This window comes from Odocoileus virginianus, chromosome 22, assembly GCF_023699985.2.
Source record: "Odocoileus virginianus isolate 20LAN1187 ecotype Illinois chromosome 22, Ovbor_1.2, whole genome shotgun sequence".
In the NCBI taxonomy this organism is placed as follows: Eukaryota; Metazoa; Chordata; class Mammalia; order Artiodactyla; family Cervidae; genus Odocoileus; species Odocoileus virginianus.
In genome coordinates this window covers 11,957,416-11,978,660 of record NC_069695.1, presented here as the reverse complement: position 1 = coordinate 11,978,660, position 21,245 = coordinate 11,957,416, and the positions used below count along the sequence as shown (strand labels likewise).

The window sequence follows — 21,245 nt, the reverse complement described above, 5'->3', positions numbered from 1 at the left end:
TGAACTGTGGTGTTGGAGAAGACTCTTGAGAGTCCCTTGGACTGCAAGGAGATCCAACCAGTCCATCCTAAAGGAGATCAGTCCTGGGTGTTCATTGGAAGGACAGATGCTGAAGCTGAAACTCCAACACTTTGGCCACCTCATGAGAAGAGTTGACTCATTGGAAAAGACCCTGATGCTGGAGGGATCGGGGGCCGGAGGAGAAGGGGACGACAGAGGATGAGATGGTTGGATGGCATCACTGACTCAATGGACATGAGTTTGAGTAAACTCCAGGAGTTTGTGATGGACAGGGAGGCCTGGCGTGCTGCGATTCATGGGGTCACAAAGAGTCGGACACGACTGAGCAACTGAATTGAACTGAACTGAAACACAGCAACACTGGACTGAGTGACTGACTGAGCTACCAACTGAGTCACTGAAAATGATGCCCAGAACCTCCTTCCTGGGACAAGGCTCAGTGTGAGGCCCCCACCCACCTAGGACTCACCCTGGACGGGAACAGACCACAGAAAAGACACTTCAGGTGGCCAAGCCCTGGGGGGAAGAGTCCATATAATGAAAATGTAAGCTATTATTACTATTACCTTATCAGATCGGACAAGATCGCAGTCAAAGGTGGGGCCACAGCAGCTTGTAATATAATAGACATGGGCTCTCAGGTGGCAGGTGGCTGTTGCACTGATTCTTACTCACTCGGAAGCTAGATCACGGTCCTAATGTGAACCATATGTGAAATATCCCTTTTTCATGAACTAGCAGTGAAAGGTCTTCGCAAACCTGTAGCCCAATGAATGTACTTCTGAGTAACGGGAATCCACAGGTGGGCATCATTTTATTATCATGTACAAGCCATCGTCATCCAAGCTTTGCTGTCACGTTAAAGAAACTGCTCCAGCCACTGAGGGCGGTGAGGAATCACCCGAACAAGGGCCCTCGAGGAGAAAGTGACACTTGACTGCTATCCAGGACCTGAGGATTTTAAAACTGTACTTAATGCCATTAGGCTGCTCCTAGAACCACAATATATAAGGAAAGGCATGGACCTCGGGCCCTTTGCAGTGTGTGAGGGAGGGGACTTGTACAGAATCACTCGGTCCATCAATGGCTGATCCAGGACCAGAATCCATACCATCTAACTTGTCAGGATGCCTCTTCCACTGCACTAAGGACCTCAAGAAAGCTTTCTAGAGACTCCCAGTCTCTCGGGCCCTAGGTTGAGTCTTCATTGAAACCACCAGAGGAAATGAGAGCAAAGATTATTTCTAACAGTCCAAGTTGGCAAGCAAAGGACACTGCATCTTGGCGGATGTTTTGGGGACTAGGGGGTGCTAGGGGCTGGGGGACAGTTGCTTGGAAGACAGAGAAATGGCAGAGGACTCAGGGAACAAAGTCTTATTGGCTTATCTGTTTATAAACAATGCATACTTTACCTATGTCTAGAAAAGATTCGGGGCGGTTTGCAACTTAAAACACACACATGCAATAAAATAGTTCAGACTGACATCAGATTGCAGAATTGTCTTTAACAGCAAAAAGAAAACTGGAAATGATCCAAGTGCCCCTCTATAGCGGGCTGGTTCAAAAAAAAAAAAACTGTCCATGTATCCTGTGGAATACTACACAGCTATTTTAAGAAACAAAGCATTTGCTCTGTGTACTAATATGGAGAAATTTCAACTACATTTAAGGAAATAAAAAAGAGCAAAGTGCAGAATATACAGTAGGCTATCTTTTGTATGGTAAAGTGGTAAGCTAAGAATCTACTGAAATTTCTCCATTTTAGCATAAGGAGAACACAAAAAATAAACCTAGAAGTTATATAAATGGCCTATAGAGGGCGACAGGGGGAGCATGCAATCTTGGTGCATACCTGTGGGCATCAGTCAGTTTGATTTCTGAACTGTAGAAAATGCTTCACCTATTCAAATATTCTAATTCAATTAGAATTAGAATTGAAGCCCTCCAGGCCTTCCTCGCTGTGTCCCCAGCATGGCCCTGGTTCCCCCCACTCTGGGGGGGGGGGGGGGAACCTGTGCCCTGGCTCTGCTCAGCCACAGTATTTGTTGGAGAAGAATTCTGCAGAGATGAGAGGATAGCACCCTCAGTTAGGACGGTGGCTTAGGCTGTGTAAGCGAGCCCTTCCCCTCCCAGGCTCCTCTCTGACCCCTCCCAGAGTAGGAGGGGGCAGCCAGCCATCACACCCATTAAAATGTACTGCCAACCACCAAGATGTCCACCAAGGGAGAGAAATTAATTTTAGCTTATTAATAAATTATATCCATATTATATTAGACAATAGTATAAAAAACTAGAGTGATGTATATGGGCAGTTTTTAAAAGATTATATTAAGTAAAAATACAAGCTGCAGAACATAATATATAGCTTGATCCCATCTTTCTGTAATATGAATCTATTTTTCCAAATCCATGGCAACAATATAAATACAGACAGTGATATGGATGTGAAACTTCTCTGAACTGTTGATAGTGATGATCTCTGGGGTGGGGTGGGGGTATCTCACAATTTCCCTCACTTACTCAAACACGGGTATATTGTTTCATTTTCTTATAGTGTAATCACTCAGTCATGTCTGACTCTTTGTGACCCCATGGACTGTAGGCCACCAGGCTCCTCCGTCCATGGATTTCCCAGGCAAGAATACTGGAGTGGGTTGCCATTTCCTTCTCCAAGGGATCTTCCCAACCCAGGGATCGAACCCAGGTCTCCCGCACTGCAGGCAGACACTTTAACCTCTGAACCACCAGGGAAGCCCCATTTTCTTATACAAAGCAATTATTATTTTTGTAATCCAAACAGCAAGGAGATCAAATTAGTCAATCCTAAAGGAAATCAACCCTGAATATTCACTGGAAGGACTGATGCTGAAGCTCCAATACTTTGGCCATCTAATGCGAAGAGCCGGCTCATTGGAAAAGGCCCTGATGTTGGGAAAGATTGAGGGCAGGAGGAGAAGGGGACAGCAGCGGATGAGATGGTTATATAGCATCACCAACTCAATGGACATGAATTTGAGGAAACTCCAGGAAATAGTGAAGAACAGAGAAGCCTGGCATGCTGCAGTCCATGGGGTCGTGAAGAGTCAAAACACTACTTGGCAACTGAACAACAACAGTCCAAACCTAGATCTCTCCATTCACTGCATACATGGCTGCTCTGGTGGATCCAGTCAGAGATTCAGTGGAAGAACTCCCCTCCCAGCCCTGCACCATCCCACAGATGGGAAACTGAGGCCCAGAGAGGTCAAGGGACGTCCTTGGCATCACACAGTGAGTTAACAGCAAAGCTCCACTGAGAGCTCCTATCTCCTGACTCAGCCCTACGCGCTTTATGCCTTGCAGTCTGAAAATAAAATTAGTGTGTATTTGTGGAGGGTTCTTTTTGTGACTGGTAGGGGGAAACAAGGGTAATATTGGCGCCCCCCCCCAAAAAAAAAAATACTTGGCACTCCAGGACTCATTACCTGGCTGCCAGGTCAATAACACCTCCATCGACTCATGAAAGATTCCAGGCAAGTATTCATTTAAAGAGGAACCATTAACTGTAAATCAATGCCCAGAGTGAGTGCTGAGTTACAAAGTGAGTTAGAATAAGTGGGTAAATGGAAGGCTGGTCTCAGCCCCAACAGCCACCTGACTGTTATCCACCAGAGCAGGGAGAAGATACTCCCTCTGACCCAGAAAGGCAGCAGAAGGTCAGGGTCGGGGGAGGCTTCTTCAAGGAGTATTTCTCTAACACAAAAATAATTGCCACTGCCTCCCCAAAGCAGCTGCAATGGCAAGATGCCTAGTAATCAATTAACAAGTGTTATTGAATCTATGGTGCACTGGGCTAGGAAGGCCAGCAGACAGGCATAAGGAAGGTGGCCTCTTCCTTGGTCATCACTGCTTCACAACTTAGAAAGGCTTTAACTCAATCTTCCCTTTGGAGCCTCTTGATGTTGTCTGGCTGGCAGTTTTTAATCTTTGTTTTCTGTCTGAGGAAGCAATTCCATGACTTGCTCAGGGTCCCACAGGGCACTTCCAAAGCTGAGCTGGACACCAGGCCTGCCAAGCTTGGTCCCACACACTTCTCCCACAGCCCGCTCTGCTGGGGGCAGCAGTGTCCAGAAAATTGGACCAACGGCCTCTGGTAAAGTGGAATGGCCAAAAAGCACAAGACAAACCAGTCTGGAGTCGTGTGCTACGTCTCACCTCCCGCCCACCCCAGACGACCTGTGGTCACACTTTGCCACTCTGAGATTTTTGTCCTTTGAAAAGGGACACTTTGTATGTGTGGGTTTGCATATGTGAATACACATGAACACATCTTTCTAAATGTTTGACTCCTTATATTTCTTGCACTGTTTTTACATTCATCACCCATTAAACTATCTTCGGAGTGAAATGATGTCATCAGCACAGGCAATCTAACTATTTCCAGTTAATAGATGAGGAAACCGGGGCCTGAGGCAACTTGTCCTGTCTTATTACTGCTCAGAGTAAAAGAGGGGGAGGCCAAGCACTCTCTCTGGGTCATTTCATTTCATCCTCCCAACCGTCCTGGGAGGGAGGGAGGCGTGGTTGCCCCATCCTACCCTTGAGGACACTGAGGCTCAGGGAGGCTAGGTCCCCTGACCCAAGTGGCAGAGCCAGAACCCAGCGCCGCAGGCCCACAGCTGAGGTGTACAGTTGCAGGGAAGATCCACAGTGGGGCCGATTTCATGCCAGGCACTGAGTAGGTCCTTCCCCAAATACCAATACTAACAATAGCTTTCTGAGCCTTCAAATGTGCCGGCAGTGGGCTGAGCTCTGTCCATGCAGGACTCTGGAGGACAAGGCAGGGGCCCAGGCTGTCTCTGAATCCTCGAGTGGCACAGAGCTGGGCCCCCTCGTGCTGAAGCATCCAGCATAGCCCCGTCCCTTTCTAGGACTTTTTCATTCATTTCTGCTGTGCAAGTGAAAGGACAGTGTGGGCTCTTGGCTAACAAGAGTCTTTGATGGCTATTCATCCCAAGTAATGCCTTGCACACCCACCGGGAGGAATCAGAGCCCCACTTCCCAGCTCTCAGCACCCAAGAAACTGGGCCGGCTCCCAGGGTGCCTCAAATTCTTCAACTTTACTGGAGCAATTGCTGCCCACCTTTTGCATGATTCCACTCAGGCCGTCGTCTCTCTGTGCGCTAAGGAATGATTTGCTGATGATAATAAACATTTCCACAAGAAGGCTAGGGTATCTCTGAATCATAATTTATTGCTTTGTTTCCGTGGTTGATTTTTTTTTTTTTTTTTTTTTACTGAAAAGATAGGGCAGGAGTGAGTGAGCGTGGACAGGATGAGTAATCCCGGCTACTCTAAGCTCTGCTGGGAAGACAGAAAAAAGGGGTGGAGATGGAGAGAAGAGGATGGGAGTGGGTGGAAGGCGGGACAGGGGGAGCATGACCCCACGTCCGGACACGAAAGACTTGGGCCCCCAAGTCAGATAAGACTGCTCAGCTGAAGCCTGTAGACAAGTGGAGGCGGAAGACAGGAAAGTATTCCAATGCAAAGATCCACTAACAACAAAGGGATGGCCCGTCCGAACATTCCCAGGCTTCAGACTCAGGTCAACTGCCACCTCCTCCAGGTGGCCTTCAAAGATTACTTCAGCCAAGAATGATGCCCCTTTTCCTCCGAACCTGAACCTTTCATCTCTCCCTATGGCTAGATGGCTTTGCCCTGTCACTGTGTATCTCGGCACTGCCACTCCCCCTCCCCCAGTTTCATCGTGAGCTCCCAAAGGGCAGAGAACTTGTTTTTAAATTTTCTCTACCTTTGGAGGCACATGACACCCAGGATAGTCTATACTTTAAGGTGATATTAGACCACACCTGTACACAGAGCCATGAGCCTCCAAACAAATATTTGTGGAACAAGTTTCAGAAAATGGCACCAAACAATAATCATACATTTTAACCTTTGGTGTTGGGCTTTAACTATATGAAGCCTTTTCATACTCTTGGAACATAAATGGCAGGTGATATGAAGCTATTCTATTAGGTAAGACAACTGAGGCTCAGAAAGTTTGAGTGATTGACCAATCACCAGCTAGTAAACAGAAACAGCTCTCGAACCCAGGTTTCTGACCTTCCTGATTTTCATTAGAGGAGCTGAAAGTTCTATCTGCTCTGAAGCACGTGACGTATTATTTAAGGGAACACAGCATTGCTATAGCCTACCCCCACTCAAGACACAGTATGTTTTAACATACATTCACAGTACAGTCAGGGCTTCCTTGGTGGCTCAGTTGGTAAAGAATCTGCCTGCAGTGCAGAAGACCTGGGTTCAGTCCCCAGGTCAGGAAGATCCCCTGAAGAAGGGAATGTCTGTACACTCCAGTGGCACCTGGCAGGCTACCGTCCATGGAGTCACAAAGAGAGACTAACACTTTCACAGTATAATCAAGGCTCTGAAGAAACCTGTTTGGCTTTGTTCAATACTACCTTCTCCAAATTTACATTACCTGGAACCCTTTTGCATGGGATACCTACAAAATCCCAAACTGGGGAAATGTTCTATTAACCACTGTTATTTTTCTAAAGGGTATAAATCATGTTCTAGGAGAAGCTATACATTATAGAGAAAGAAAGGCTTCAGTTAGATGAATAAAGCTCTAATGGTGAAATTTCAGGGTTCAGCCAGTCAATAAGGATATTAATTATTATTTTACTTACACACAAAATAGAAAAGCACAATAAATCCCCACGTACCCATCACCAACCACCAAACCAGCTTCAACAATATTCAACAATCTGTTTTTGCTTCATTCTTTTAAATCTAAAATGTTTTAGAGACAATCCCAGACATCATCTGTAAATCCTTCAGTATGTAACATTGCCACAATATCATACACCCTAAAATAATTAACAGTAATTCCTGGATCTCTAACTCCCAGCCTGTCTCTAATCTCCTATTTGAGAGACTAGAATAACCTCCTATTGAGAGAACACTGATTCTCTCAGAGAGAATCAAGGTGGACTTGATCAGGATTCAAACTCAATCCACACAGTGTGCTCCATCAGTATGTCCATTAAATGACTTTAAATCTGTAACAATTCCCTCACGTCTCCCTTTTATTTCCCCTTGACCTCTTCTTGGAGAAGTTAGGGCATTTGCCCTAAGGAGCCCTCTCGGTATGGATCTGACGATGCCGTCCCTGTGCTGGGCTCTCCCAAATCCCTCCAGTTCCTGCATAAGCTGGTCGTTAGAGTCATAGGCAGGAGCGGTTTGATGGTGGGAAAATGTGCTGGGTGGTGCTGTGTCCTTTCCATTACGTAGCAGCTGGTTGCCTACTTTTAGCAAAGCTAACATTGATCCATGGGTTTGGATACTGGAGAACACTTTTTTGAGCAAGTTGGTCCTCCCAGAAGCTCCAAAGTCATATCACATTCTAGAATTTGGTTCTAGATAATCTCTAACCCAAGATTTCATGGGGGATTCTCTCTACCATCAAACTCCAAAACGCTTATCAGCTTATCCTTCCCTAGGCGATTTCTGGGTGACCTTTGACCCTTTTTTTTTTTTTTAAAGAAAAGACACTTAAATGACCAGACAAGCTGGAGTTCCCTTCAGGCCAGGCCATAGCAGCAACTCCACGGACTTAGCTGGAGTCCCAGGGTCTCCACAGCCCATGGATTCCTCCGCCCATCCCTTAGAAGATGAGTCAGTCTCAAGGAGAACAAGAACACATAGTTGAACTTGATAAATATGCATCCAAAAATTTTAAAAACCAAATTACACAAATCAAGCTTATTCTGAGAGGTTCGTTTTGCCAGGGGTCTCTAGTGCTCCAATCAGCATAATTAAATAGCAAGATCTCTCTAGAATTGATTGTGGTTTTCACATTTTTTATCATCCAAGGACCATTTCAGTGAGATGATTTTAAGCTAATAAGAACCCCCAAATTAGAAACTAATTAAGGAGATGGAAAATACAAATGTATTTGTTTTTAGTCAGGCACTATTTTTATCAGAGGAATCATGAAAAATTAAAATTGTTAAAGTACTCATATGAAGGTTGTCAGTCAAGGACAACAGGGCTTTCTGCCTCTCCCGGCTGCAATGTTTTAAGGTGATGTATCAGAAGCCATTCCCAATGGGCCTCCAGGAAGCAATAAAGAGACTAATTTTAAAGAGAATTACACACTGCAAGGCTTGGTGAGGAAAAGGGGGGGTTGCCATAATATTCTCAAATCTTTGGTGATTAAGAGTCACAGTGCTTCTTCCTTTTTTGGCAACAACATTAAATCATTGCAGTGTACTTTCTCATGCCCATTTAACAGATAGGAACATTAAGGCCTGGAGAAGTTGAGAGGTATGCAGAGGGTCACGAGCAAACTTAGAATCTAGACTATTTCTCTATCTCCAGGTGCTTGATTGTATGACACCCCATCCTTGCTGTCCCCTGCATGTGCCATAGACTGATTACCTTTTAAAACAGATGCTAAGTCACCGTGACACTGCTTTGGAGACTCCTTCAGGATTCCTGACAGTGGGGAGAGCTCAGGCCCAAGGAGAGAAGCAGCAAGCAGAAGCCAGCTGCCCCTGGGGGAGGAAGCGCATGTCTAGTGAGGATGTAGCAGGGGACCCACAGATGACTGCGGTGAGCATCCAAGGACCACTGATGCAACCACAGACTATCAGATGTTGACCCAACCTTGAAAATGCTGCTTCAGTCCGCAGGGCTGGAGAATTCCCATTCATCTGTAGACTTTGCCCTGATCCCAGCACGGCTGACACCCGGTTACTCTTTGCATCACCGACCTGCACCTCCTGGTCCCGCTCCCTCCATATCAGCCCTGAGGACAGCGGACCTGCTGACAGACACCCTCTTCAAACCTCCTTCCCCATCACAGAATCCTCACCAAACCCAAGCCAGGTAGGTGAAAAGGACCCTATGGAACTTCCTTGGTTCCAGGTCTCTCTCCCCTCAAGCCCAGGAAGGACAGAAGGTGAACATTCCTAATAACCGAGGATAGATTCCACACTTGGGGAGACGAGTTAAAGACTCCACACACTAGGCTGAAGGCAAATAAAGACACCAGGGGAACCTGTCCCTGACACACAGGAGACCACAGGTTGGCTCACAAGTGCCTTTGCTGTGGGGAGGAGTAGGCGGGGAGCACTGCGTTGGGCCTGCGGGCGGGAGGACTGTGTGTGATGCTGACCCAGCCTCACTCATGATGCTGAGCGGGAGGGTGTGGTTCGAACCTACCCAGCTCTCAAACAAGAAAACACCCCAAGGAGGGAATTAAGAGTCTCAATAACATTTTATAACTTTACAAAGGACTTTCACACATACTATCTCATTTGTGTCTCAGAAAAACCCCAAAGGCAGGAATTATTTAACCCAGTGTTCAGACGAGGCTGAGTTTAGGGGAATTTGGTTTTGTGGAGTGCTAGCCCTATGCCAGTGACCGGTGCCAGGGTGCTGTGTGAACTCACATACAGAGAAATGACTGTTTTCAGCTGCTGCTGGAAATTAGTGCCTGGAGTAGATGTCATTCACAGAGTAATAAAGGAAAATACCCCTCCAAGCCCTGAAAGAGCAGCCACATCTATGACACTGGCTCTCTGGCCCTAAAGGAGAATAACCTGTATTTTTACAGCCGTGGAAAGAAAGGAGGCAGGTGAGATAGGGATGGATCTTTGTTTCAAAGGCAGAGACTGGGAGACGGGAGAGACGGGAAGAAAGACAAGCAGATTTTGGAGTAGGGTGCCTGGGTCAGCTTCCAAGACACTTGGGATGGCTTAGGTAATGGGTCCTGGGGTGGCCAGCAAGCCTCAGCCTGCTGAGACACAGCACCACAGAAGTGTCCGCACTCTAAAACTAGAAGCCTGGGGACCCCAGAAGTCCCTACGAGAGAGCTGACACAGGGCTGCAAGCTGCCTGCAGGGCCTGCCCCCTCCAAGTGACCGACCACACGGCTCTGGACAAGGAAGGCCACAGGCGGCCGCCACGCCACCCTGGGTGAAGGTGCAGGCTTGTCCCTGCCCCTTTGTCCTGCCCTATGAAAACACACTGTCCTCATACAACAGAAAGGTTAGGGACAGAACTATAGAAAATCCTACTAGGAAACTTTTGCCAAACTTAGCCCACAGGGAGAACACCACTTGGTTTTCATTTAATTTCAGTTCAGTTCAGTCACTCAGTCATGTCCGACTCTTTGCGACCCCATGGACCGCAGCACGCCAGACCTCCCTGTCCATCACCAACTCCCAGAGTTTACTCAAACTCATGTCTATCGAGTCGGTGATGCCATCCAACCATCTCATCCTCTGTCGTCCCCTTCTCCTCCCGCCTTCAATCTTTCCCAGCATGAGGGTCTTTTCCAATGAGTCAGTTCTTTGCATCACGTGGCCAAAGGATTAGAGTTTCAGCTTCAGCATCAGTCCTCAAAATAAAAAGCTTATTTCTTGGCCTGAAATGTCACCGAGTAATCATCATTTTCTTTAGTCATCACAGTTACCCAGTAAAACAGACCTTCTCAGTGCCACTCCCAACACAGGTTCTGAAGCTCAGAGAGCTTTGGGAACTGCCGGGGGTCGGCCCCGGACCTGGAAGTGGTGGTGTCCCGAGGCTAGCTAGGGAGGTCCACGGCCAGGCCAGGACATATGTTCCCATCCAGCACAAGTAATTCAAGACATCTCTGATTCTTCAAGCCAGTTTCCCTAAGAATTCATGTCAAAGGTATCATGAGAAGAGGACAGAATAGTAGATCCTGCTGTTTAGCTCAGGATACACCTGGCCTCTGGTGCCCCTGAACAAGATGCTCTGAATTCTAAACATGGATTGACCAGTACAGTAGCCACAAGCCACAGGTGCTATTGAACACTTGCAATGTGGCTGGTCCAAACCGAGATACACTAGAAGTACCAAATGCACTCTGGACCTCAAAAACTATCTTCAGAAAGAAGAATATGAACTATCTTGTCACTAATCTTTATATTCACTCCATGTTGCAATGATAATACTTTGAACACATTGAGTTCAAGGAGACATTATTACAATTAATTTCACTTGCTTCAAATTTACAACCCTGTGTGTGGCTCATGCTCGGTCTCTCTGGGCAGTCCCTCTCCAGGTCCCAAGTCTTGCCTTGGTTTCTGTACCCATCTCACCCTGCCCCACTCCCGAGGGCAGCGCTGGAAGCCTAGAAGGCAAGACTCTCCAAGTATTCTGAGAACGTCCTCTCTTCTCAACGTTTCCGTAAATTCCTGGATGCACCCCTCCCACCCTGTACCCGACTCAGTGCCCAGAAAGCATCTCCGGGCCCAGCCACTGCCAAAGCATTCGCACACAGTCACCATTTCTGAGTGTTTGGATCCACCTTAAACCACATTTTCCATGGCCAGAGGAATGCTGAGAACCAGGTTTTCAAAGGCCAGGCCTCAAGTGTGTTAAGCTTCAAACCAGTTCGCTTCCCAGTTGGAAGCCCTGGGAATTCAGATGCGTTTCTCCCAGGCTTCTTTACTCCCTCCTGCCTGCAGACCGTGAGCTCCTCCAAGAGCAGAACAATGGAAGCAAACTGAATGATTGATCACTTATTATGGTGCCAGCTGCAGTGCTAAGTGCTGTGCATGTCTCGTTTTATTTAATTCTCCCAACCAGCCTATGAGTGAGGAAGTCTTGTCCTCATTTTGAGACAGGAGCCCAAGGCTCCCAGAATCCGGGATCTGTCTCTACTCCCATGCTCTCCTTTCTGCCCTTTATTCCCTCCCCTGGGAGCAGACACACCTCATGCATCTTTGTTTGTCTGGCACTAGCATGGTGCGGAGTGCAAAACAGGTACTTGGTAAATACTGGGAAACTAGGTTAAGAACCTTCTGATAGATTCAATCTGCTGTTCTTTCTTGACTTAATCAGAATGTATTTTGCCCCTTACCTACTTAAGGCTGTACACATGAGAAGTCCTCACCCACCCACCTGAAGATCCCCTAAAGGAGGGCATGGCTACCCACTCCAGTATTCTTCCCTGGAGAATCCCATGGACAGAGGAGCCTGTCGGGCTGCATACAGTCCATAGGGTCACAAACGGTTGGACACAACCAAAGCGACTTAACACACACACACCCCCACCTGCAGGGCTGGGCTTTTTCTGCCTCCTTCTGCCCCCATTACTTCCCATCACAAGGCCCTGCAGATTTAGCCCTGCCCAGGACCCCAGCCAAGCTGAAAATGCACAGACCATCTCTTCCACTGAGAGACAGGTGTCTGAGCATAGCCCAGGGCCAGTACCCTAGGGTCTAGGGTGCCTGGGGACACAGCTAGCCCCAGGAAATTATGAAGACGACAGCTCCCTAGCAAAGTCCCCCCGGGGCCTAGCCAGACCCCTGACTATCCTTGCTGGGACCCCCACCCCCCACCCGCCTCCCCGCCAAAGCTCGATTCCCCTTCCATTTGTTCATATAGACAGAAGTCAAGTCCCAGGCTTGCCTGGTGCCTGAAGCCGATCCATTTCCTAGAATTGGGTTGTTTTCTGGATTCCTTCTTCATCTTATTCTTTCTGCCTGATTTAGAACAAGGCCACCCAGAAGTCCTAATACTCTGCCCTTCCCCACCCTTTGGCTAGACTTATGGACCCTGACACTGGCCTGCACAGGAATGGAATTTGCCCCACCCCCTTGGGCCTCCTGCCCCAGGCCACTGGCCTTCTCCCCCTGCCCTGGTCAGTTTCCCAAGGCCCCAAGCTATTTTTGCTCCCACCCTAGCCTGTTGTTCACCCCATGGTGGAAATGGCCAGAGTAATACCCGGTATGATACAGTGGCCAAATGGCCAGTGGGAACAGGTTCTCCACCAGATGACCAATGGGAACAGACCCTCCATCAGATCAGAACTCATCTTTGGGGTCTCCATCCCACTGGATCCTGCTCCTTCCAGCCTCAGGGCTTTGCCCCCTAGGCTCTGAGAACCTTCTCAATGTTTTCTGCTATGACTGACCTCCTCCAATTACTTACTAGACCCAGAGTGTCTGTCAGCCCTTTCCTGAGCTCTCTAGACCCCTACTCATGACCTCTCCTAGCCAGCCTTGGTCATCTGCTACTTGCCCTGGCATCTTTGGAGTGCTGAAGGAAGCCACAAAGTCCCTACTTCCTTTTTAACAAGAAATACCAACCCATCACCTCACCTGTCATTCAAGAAATCTGATCCAACCTAGGTCTGTCCCTCAGGTATCACTGATACAGGAAAGAGCTCCTGCCTGTCTTGCTGCCTCTGTTTCCCCACCAGAATCCATACCCTGCTGCTTCCCAAAGGAGCTATGGGAAATAATGACTCCTTGATTTGTTACTCTGAGGTCTTAAAACAGGAGGCGATACATCCATAATGGCATCAGGCCTTCCTACAAGGTATAGTAAGTGAACCTGCCTGATGCTAAATCTTCTGGTGCTAACTCCAGCAAGCGCTTGGGGCAGAAACTAATAACTATAAAGCATCCATCTATCATCTTATCAGGCCTTACTCTGCTCTGTTTGCATAGTTATCTTCCCAAGAGTTGACATTGTATGTCTACTCCAGGCTGATATATTCTCCTACCTGCCACATCATTCAGAAAGGATTGATGAACCTCAGGTTCATTACCTGTCATTACACCGTGTACATGTCACTGGGGGCCGAAGTATCAATTCCTCTTGAGTCTCCCCGGTGACGCAGTCCTGCCTTGGAGGCTCCAGGTCCAACGCGCTGCAGATGGTGCTCACTCTGCAGGCTCTGGAGGGCTCCACGCCATCCCTTACCTTCTCCTGGCTGGGCCTGCTCCTTGTGGGTGGTGTGGCCTTCCGAGAGCCCAGCTGCTTCAGAGTGGGGACCTGCAGGAAGAACAAAGTCCTGATGACCTACCAGGGCCAGAGACACAGGTCCAAGGTTTAACTGTTTTAGAACTTTCCAGCCATCTTTCTTTCTCTTTCTCTTTTATTATTGGGTCTTATAACTCCAGGTGACTGTATAGACTACCTCAGCAAGGGTCTTCACTGCCAGTGTCACATCCACCAACCCTACCCCCAGCCCTCCGCATGCATGCCTCCCCCCAAACACACACACATTTGTTCTTATCTTCTTACCTCCGCATAGTTTATTTCACCTGCCTGAAACCATCCTACCCACCATTCAGAGTTCAGCTCCTCCCCACCAACAGACCCCACTGCCCGAGAAAGAAGAAGGATCTGAGTGTCTTCCCTCCACTAATGAAACCCACAAAGAACAAGGCTATGTCTACCGGGGATATTCTTCAACTCTTGTAGGCCAGGTCCCTGGATGGCTTCCAGTGTGCTGTAGGTTGGGGGCTCCGGGAAGGCCACCCACCTGCAGCCTCCTTTCACAGTCCTTCGCTCAAAGTAACAGACAAGGGTACTCCGCAAATCTCACTGCAGAGGGACACAGACAGTGGCCCCACTGAGTGACCTCATTTCAGAGCCAAGACCACAGCTCACCCCCTGGGGTGGGGGGTGGGGGCAGGTGGTCAGGGCCTCAGCTAGAAGCAGCCATGCCCTGGCGTGCAGACCTTCTGGGCTCTGGAGACTGGGGCCACACTGACTGTATCCCTGCACCTCTGACCAGGCATGACCTCCAGCTCCTGGGGGCGCTGCCCAGACAGCTGTGACTCCGAGCTCCACGCCAACCTTGGGCTCCTCTGGGCCTCAATGGACCCACTGCGGTGAAGGGGCTGCGGCAGGTGGAGAGCACCCGCCAGGGCCAGCAGCGCTGCAGGCAAGAGGAAGCACCATGGACAGGGATGAGGGCAGGAAGGCAGGGCCCTGGAGTCCCTGGGATGCTCTCAGCCTGACAACAATGTCTTACACATGTGTCATAATTTATACCCTGCCAGCTGCTTTTGCATCCATGACACCCATTTGGTTTCACAGTAGTGATGTGAAGGGATCCTCTTTAAAGGTTACTTTGGAGATAAGGAAACAGAAGCACAGAAAGGCTGAGCATCTCACTAAAGATCACACAGGAAGGTAGCAAAAGAGTCAAGGCTAGAATTTCTGACCCCCAGTTATCATTCTTTCCAGCAAGCTCTTAAGACCTGAGTTAATTTCCTACCGTGTCAGGGGGCGGGGGTCAGCAGGAGTGGGGAGGGGGAGGGGAACAAAGGCCTGGGAGAATGGGGAGAAGAGATGAACACAGGAGAAGGGTCGGGTCTGTGGTCTCTCCCCTGTGAGGAGGGTCTAGGTGAAGAAAGCACAGAGAACAAAGTGATAAATAGGGAAGGAAGGAATGTGGGGGCTTCGAGCCGACAGGAGCAGCTCAGGAGAAGAGGAAGCTGCTGTGATAAATAGCCATAGCTGGGGGTGGAGGAGGGGCGGAGTGCCAACCTTGAGCCTCCGGGGGACCCGGAGCTCTGCAGCTCTGGCCCCAAGACATTTCTGCACAAGGCAGCACCAGGGGTAAGATGCCCCTTTGAAAGAACTAAGCAGTTATTGGTATTACCTTCAAAAAGCATATAAACAGGTCAATGCTCTTTTGTTTATGTGATATATTCCTAAATAATGAAAATGGAAAAAAAAAACTACCCGAAGTTCAACCCCCTACGAAGAAAGATCTCAGATGCTCCTGGATGATGGGATTCTCAGTTTGACGCCAAAGCTGCTCTGTTTCTCCTGGAGGAAGTCACACCTAGGGAATTCTTATCCCACAAAACAAGGCAGTTTGAGCTCCTTCTAGAACAAGCAGCACAGGTCAAAGGCCAGGAAACCCAGGATAGGGGGCAAATCCATGGAACTGAACAGAAAAAATGGCCCAAACACCAATGTCAGCCACGAGCTCACTGCAGACCCACATGCCCACCTTCCTCAGCAGCGGACCAGAACTCAAGACATCAGGCTACAGGAAGAACAGAAAGTCATCTCCTGGGGGTACCGCTCTGTGTATCCGGCAGCCCGGGGCAGGGGCGGGGTCCTTGTTCTACCTAGTAAGAAGTGAGCCCTACTGTGCACGCATGCCAGATGCCCTGGGGGAGCGGGGAGAAGCCCACCCTTTCGAAGCTGGGCACCAGCTCACCCAGCGGGCTACAGGATCGCCTGGCAGCTGCAGTTCCTGAAGGAAACAGCCAGAGCACGATCAATTTTTGCTGGGGGTGGGAGGGTGGGGACAGGAGCTCTCTCGAGCCCTCCTGCAAGGTGGGGCTGAAACATATTCACAGCAGATGGTGCTGTCGCCCTCGCTCCGGGATTCTCACTCCTAATTATCTGTGCTGTCAGCAAAACAATTAACCCTCAAAGAAAAATTGCGCCATCCCCTCCCAACCATATGAAAAGGCAATTTTTCCCAAGGACGAGGGACACTCAGGGCAGCAGCAGAGGGAAAGTAGGGCAGCCTTGCGCTCGATTCCAGATCTCACTCACCCTGGGCGATTTCGCCATCCCCTGACCTCTGAGGTCTGCCGCATGGCAGCCCCGCACTTCCTTTCCCATAAAAAGAAGAGTGGAGGGGGCGGGGGTGAGTCCAACCCTAGGGACCCCTTCAGTCCCACAGTGCTACCGTGCTACAGGCAGGCATGGTTCTTCCCCTTCGAATTCGAAGTTCCTTTGGAGCAGGGATGGAGCTTCCATTTGTTCCTCCATTCATTTGCTCATTTGCTTATCCACTCATTCATTCATTCATTCAGCTATTGTGGAGACATAAAGAAAATGTCTATTCAGCCTTCTTGACCACTGCTTGGAGTTCTCTTCCCCTGAGATGTGGGAAGAGGAAGGAAAGATGGAGCAGATCGAGGTGGGGAATGCTAGGGGCTTCCACACTTGGCACTGACTAGGCATCAGAGACACAGGGTTTGATCCCTGGGTTGGCAAGATCCCCTGGAGGAGGGCATGGCGACCCACTCCAGTATACTTGCCTGGACAATCCCATGGACAGAGGGGCCTGGCGGGCTACAGTCTATAGGTTCACAAAGAGTCAGACACGACTGAAGCAACTGAGCACACACGCATGTAAGAGGGAAATCCTGCTGCTGCATTTGTGTTCTCTCTGCAGGTTCAGCTGCAGGAAGGCAGGCTCCTCTCCAGAGAGCTGAATGCGGTAAGCAAGCCACCGTGATCCGCAGGGCGGGCCCACAGAGGGGTGGAGCAGTGCCATGTAAGAGGTCTCAAAGACCCCATCAGCCGCTGGCGGGCTGCAGGTAGCACTTCACCCATGTTCATTAAGTACCTAAGGCCTCAGTGAATGAACCAGAATGCCCCTTCCTAAAGAAACTGTTTAAAAGAAAGGAGAGCTTTGACAGGGCTGAGACATGCTGATCGTAACCCAAGGGGCACTATTTGAGACTGGGCTTGGTTGGTCTATTTCATACATTGTCATGCATGATCATGGGAAAGAAAGCAGGGAGAGCAAGAAATTGTAGAATGTTCGCGGTCACCCAGGGTCACGTTTTTGCAGGTGTCATCTGGAGAGGTTGAAGGGCTGGCAGCTCACAGACAGGGAGCCCATAGGCAGCCCCACATCCAGTCTCACTTTGATCCCCATCCCCACGGCCTCCCAGGATCACCCCTCAGCAGACTGGGGAACTCACAAGGCAGAAAGGGAGGCCCAGATGGGGGGCACTGTCTGGCCTACTCCGCCCCCACCCCCGTGGGGCTGCAGATCCCCTACTCAGGCAATGTTCTGGGCACCTGGAAAAGGAGTGCATAAAACTGAGGCAGGGGGGGTCTGGGGTAGGGAGCTGAGACTCCTTCTCCACCACCATTTTGCCCAGTTCAAGCCCTGTGACATCTTTCTTCCATCTCCTTGTCGCCCATCCGGCTACCAGCTCTCGCCTTCACCCAGTGCCCAGGAGCACAGGCTCAGATGCCAGCTACTCAGCATAAAAGGAGTGTGTTTATATTCAGAGCAGGCCATTGCCCACTCAGAATCTGCCCACCCGAAGGCAGCACATGTGACTGTACCCCCTGCCCAGAGCCCAAGTGGGACAGATGCCAACCTCTGACTGGAGACATTTCTAAATATGAGCTGGCACAAAGAGTCAGGTTCCCAGGCCTCCACTGCTCTGGGAGACCCAGCCAGGACTGTCAAGACTGCCGGGAAGGAGAGGGGCTGGAGGCAGGCAGGAGCAGGAGGCGGCCAGCTGAGACAGCCATCAGTCCCAGAAACATCACCTGAACCTCTCCCTGGCCTTCCAGCCTTGTTAGGGAGAGAGACAGGATTGCCCTGCACCCAGAAAGTCTAATCAATTGTCCAAAACCCTTGGCGGCAGGCACAGGAAAGCCACTGCTTGCTCAAATGCACATGGATTAAAAATACACAAATAGAATATTTTTTTTCTTTCCCTCTTCTCAACCCCCTGAAGCCTAGGATGCTTGTTAAAAATAGCCTTGCTGTGGCATGGATCCTATAAAACCCAGGGGCTGGCAGGGAATTAAGAAGCCATTGGAGGCAGCACTGAGTGCTTACCCCTGGGGAGTGGGCTGCGGAGGACTGGGAGGGGCTGCTTTTTAAGTGTTTGCAGACATGTTGCTTGGATTTTTAACAAGCAGATATTATTTTTATTAGTTAGTTAGCTTTGGGTTTTTTCTTTTTTTTAATGGAGGTTCATCTATTGCATCCTCCTGCCTAAGCTAAAGGCTGAACTCGCACTGACCTAGCAAGCTGACAGCTCAGTGCTGGCAGGCTCGGTGGTGAACAGACCCCTCAGCACACAGGGCACCAGAGGCAAATTCAGCCCAGAGTCACAAATGGAGCATGAGCGAGAGTCTCAGATCTATAACTTGATGGCTGTCTGACCTCAAATAAGCCGCTTGAACTCTCTGGACTACAATTTCATTAACTGTAAAATGAGGCAGTTGGATTAAATGCTCAACCAGGTACCTTCTACCTGTAAGCATTTCACAAGTTTAAGGTTTGGAAAAACATCTAAAACTTGCCCTGTGTTTGTTCCCATCATGAACAGGCAAGGGGAATGTGCCCCTGACCTGGGGCACAGTTTTAAAATCAAGGGACAAAAGAAACCTAAATTGGAAAAGGAGAAATAAAACTGTCACTGTTTGCAGATGACATGATACTATACACAGAAATTCTAAAGATGCTACCAGAAAACTATTAGAGCTTATCAATGAATTTGGTGAAATTGCAGGATACAAAATTAAAACACAGAAATCTCTTGCATTCTTATACACTAACAATGAAAGATCAGAAAAAGAAATTAAGGAAACAATCCTATTTACCATCACATCACAAGAATAAAATAACTAGGAATAAACCTACGTAAGGAGGCAAGAGAACTGTACTCAGAAAACTCTAAGAAACAGATGAAAGAAATAAAAAATGACACAAAGAGATGGAGAGATATACCATATTCTCGAATTGGAAGAATCAATATTGTCAAGATGATTATACTACCCAAAGCAATCTATAGATTCAATGCAACCCCTATTAAATTACCAATGGCATTTTTCACAGAAGTAGAAACAAAAAAAGCTACAATCTGTATGGAGGCACAGAAGGCCCCAAATAGTCGAAACAATCTTGAGAAAGAAAAACAGAGCTGGAGGAACCAGGCTCTCTGACTTTAGACCATGCTACAAAGCTACAGTCATCAAAACAGTATGGTGCTAGCACAAAAACAGAAATGTAGATCACTGGAACAGTATAGAAAGTCCAGAGATAAACCCATGCACCTATGGTCACCTAATCTCTGACAAAAGAGGCAAGAATATACAATGGAGAGAAGACAGTCTCTTCAGGAAGCAGTGCTGGACAGTGACATATAAAAGGCTGAAATTAGAATGCTCCCTAACACAATACACAAAAATAAACTGAAAATGGATTAAAGACCTCAATGTAAGCCTGGATATTATAAAACTCTTAGAGGAAAACACAGGCAGAACATTCTCTGACATAAATCAAAGCAGGATCTTTTTTTATCCACCTCTTAAAGTAATGAAAATAAAAACAAAAATAAACAAATGGGACCTAACTAAACTTAAGAGCTTTTGCACAGCAAAGGAAACAAACCAGAAACAAAACAAAAAGACAGCCTACAGACTGGGAGAAAATATCTGCAAATGAAGCAACCTATAAGGGATTAATCTCCAAAATATACAAACAACTCATGCAGCTCAATATTAAAAAAAAAAAAAACCTAATCAAAAATATAGGCAGAAGATTTAAATAGATATTCCTCCACAGAAGACATACAGATGGCCAAAAAGCACATGAAAAGATGCTCAACATCTTGAATTATTAGTGAAATGCAAATCAAACCTAGAGTGAGGTATTACCTCACACTGATCAGAATGGCCATCACCAAAAACTCTACCAACTGGAGAGGATGTGGAGAAAAAGGAACCCTGCTATACTGCTGGTGGGAATGTAAATTGGTACAGCCACTATGGAGAACAGTATGAAGGGTCCTTAAAAAACTAAAAGTTGAGCTATCATATGGTCTAGCAATTCTACTCCTTGGTATAATATCTGGAGAAAAACATAATTTGAAAGGATACGTGTACCCCAGTGTTCACTGCAGCCCTATTTACAATAACCAGCAACACAGAACATGGAAGCAACCTAAATGTCCACCAGCAGAAGAATGGGGAAAAAAGATGTGGTATATATATACATAATGAAACATTACTCAACCATAAAAAAGAATAAAATAATGCCATTTGCAGCAACTTGGATGGACCTAGAGATTGTCATACTGAGTGAAGTAAGTCAGAGAGAATGACAAATATCATGACATCACTTAAATGTAGAATCTTTTAAAAAATGGCACAAATGAACTTACTTACAGAACAGAAATAGAGTCACAGATGTAGAAAACAAACTTAGGTTACCGGGGGCAAAAGGATGGGGGATAAATTGGGAGATTGGAGATTGAGAGGTAGATGTATACACACTACTACATACAAAATATAGATAACTAATAGATAACTAATAAGAGCCTACTGTACAGCATAGGAAACTCTATTCAATCCTCTGTAATGACATATATGGGAAAACAATCTTTAAAAAGAGTGGATGTATGTATAAGTGATTCAATTTACTGTACAGAAGAAACTGACGTAACACTGTAAATCATCTATACTCCAATAAAAATTTTTAAGTTAAGCTTTTATCAAATCTAAAAAAATAAAATCAAGAGATAAGGGGAAGGAAAGAAGCTGTTCTGAGTGGAGAAACCAGCATCACACCTTGTGGATGAAGTTTGCAAGCTGGAAAGAGTCTCACAGTGGGACCCAAAATGTCCTAGGCTCAAATCCTGACTTCAGCTATTAGT

General features: G+C 47.7%; 1 protein-coding gene across 3 annotated transcripts in view; it reads right to left on the bottom strand.

Annotated features, from left to right (window-relative positions):
- ZBTB7C (zinc finger and BTB domain containing 7C) overlaps positions 1 to 21,245 on the bottom strand; it is a 379,298-nt gene that overhangs the window by 288,387 nt on the left and 69,666 nt on the right. For all 3 annotated transcript variants that reach the window (XM_070452590.1, XM_070452593.1, XM_070452594.1), the window contains exon 2: positions 13,619 to 13,845. The gene's annotated coding sequence lies outside the window, so the exon portion shown is untranslated. The remainder of the gene's footprint in view (positions 1 to 13,618; positions 13,846 to 21,245) is intronic.